Source organism: Notolepis coatsorum (genome assembly GCF_963971535.1).
Source record: "Notolepis coatsorum genome assembly, chromosome: 4".
NCBI classification, from domain to species: Eukaryota; Metazoa; Chordata; class Actinopteri; order Aulopiformes; family Paralepididae; genus Notolepis; species Notolepis coatsorum.
Window position 1 is genome coordinate 189,522,626 of NC_140168.1, and position 1,912 is coordinate 189,524,537.

General features: G+C 47.4%; 1 pseudogene across 1 annotated transcript; it reads left to right on the forward strand.

The window, feature by feature from the left end:
• The first annotated feature begins 254 nt into the window (after positions 1-254).
• Positions 255-1,026, forward strand: LOC311226778 (enkurin-like; annotated as a pseudogene). The gene has a single exon. The product of its transcript is annotated as an enkurin-like (transcript).
• The last annotated feature ends 886 nt before the right edge of the window (positions 1,027-1,912 follow it).

Consider the following 1,912-nt stretch of genomic DNA (forward strand, 5'->3'; position numbering starts at 1 on the left):
AGGAGGTGGCGGTATGCGCCTTTCTGTGGGTGTGACCCGCCATTAAGTCCAAAGAAGAAGAAGATTGTAAAATAGATTGTACAGTTAGGCAGCTGTATGCCGAAGGGCATCTAGACTGCCGGAAATTCAAAAGAAGAAGAAGGATTTCACAAACAAAACATCGGATGCAATACCGACAAGCTAGACTTGCTAGCTATCATTGGTTTTGTTAGTCCCCCCCGCATTATGTTATATTATATTTGACCGCAGTCAGGATGTCGACTACTATGTATCCACCAGAGAGCATCTACAACCTCATTCCAAAGGAGGAGGTTAAAATACAGAAACCACCAAGGCATATATCCAGGTTTAGACCAACAGTTGTGCATGAGAGTAAGTTAAATAAGGTTCCAATGCGGACAATGGGACCAGCGAAGGTAGAGGTGCCATCCCCAGAGAAATACCTGGTCAAGCATTCCAAGGAGCCAGATCTTCGTGAGAAGAAACCATGTTCAAAACGGAATAATAACAGCGGCACCATGAGGAAACCTGATGTTCCTTTGAGAACAGACCACCCACTTAGGGCATTCGCACAAAAAAGGATTTCATAAAGACAACCGTCATTGAAAATATAATGGCAGTGGCAAGGAGGCCTACGTTGACACCAAAATGGGACACAAGCAGCCACTTGAAAATTCAGGCCTCGTCCCGAAGTACATAAAGAGAAAGGACGATGGAGAGACGCCTGAGTACCTCCTGCAGCGCAAAGAGGAGACGATGAGGGCTCAGGAGGAGTATGATGACTACGTCAAAGAGTGCAAGAAGCAGGGGGCCATGAAAGTGTTTTCTGAGGAGGAGCGGCAGATGACTATTGAGGGCCTGAAGACCTCATGGCAAGAGCTGCATCAGTTCCAGGGCCTTTCTGTTGTCACAGACACCATACCAAAAAAACACCACAAGGAGTACCTGGAACAAGCAAGGAAGCAGCTGGAGAACAACGTTGGTCTCTTTGAGAGACACAAGACCATCTACATTGGCAACAACTAAGACATTTCAAACAAACAAAACGTTGTAAAATAGTAACGAGAGAAGAAACTGCCTCTTGAGTTGACTTTATTGTTTAAGATGTGAAGATTTGGATAGAATCAACAATAAATAGTCCTATTACATAAAAAAGTATGCAATTGCCGCAGGAGCAAGAACTACCCCTGGGACGGATGGTCTGGGCTACAAGCTTTTTCAGCATCTGGAGGAGGGGGCTCTCTTGGAGGTTCTGGCACTTATGGGTAATGTATGGGAGGAGGGGAGGCTTCTGACTGACTGGAAGCATGCGGTCATAGTGCCGGTGCTGAAGCCAGGGAATAGGGGATCTGACCTGGCGTCATATCGGCCTATTGCTCTGCAGTCAGTGTTTTGTAAAATTATGGAGAGGATGGTGACCAATAGGTTGGTGTACTTTTTAGAGACCAAGGGTCTATTGTCAGAGTTCCAGAATGGGTTTAGGGTGGGGAGGTACACCATGGAGGCGGTGGCAATCATTGAGGAGGATATTAAGAAGGCCTTTGTGAACAAGGAAGTGGTGGTGGGGGTGTTCCTTGACATAGAGAAAGTCTATGACTCCCTATGGAAGGAAGGGCTACTGTTTAAGTTGTTCGACCTGGGAGTCAGGGGCAGGATGCTGAACTGGATTCAGGATTTTTTGAGAAGGAGGACTATTCAGGTCAGGGTTGGGGGCGTCTGCTCAGAGACCGTGGAGGTGGAGAACGGCACCCCGCAAGGGAGCGTAATTAGCCCGGTCCTTTTTAATGTGATGGTTAATGACATATTCAGTGGCGTGCAGGGGGGGCTCGGGCAGTCTTTGTTTGCGGACGATGGGGCCTTGTGGAAGAGAGGAAGGAACGTGGAGTATGTGATAACGCAGGTTCAAGAAGCC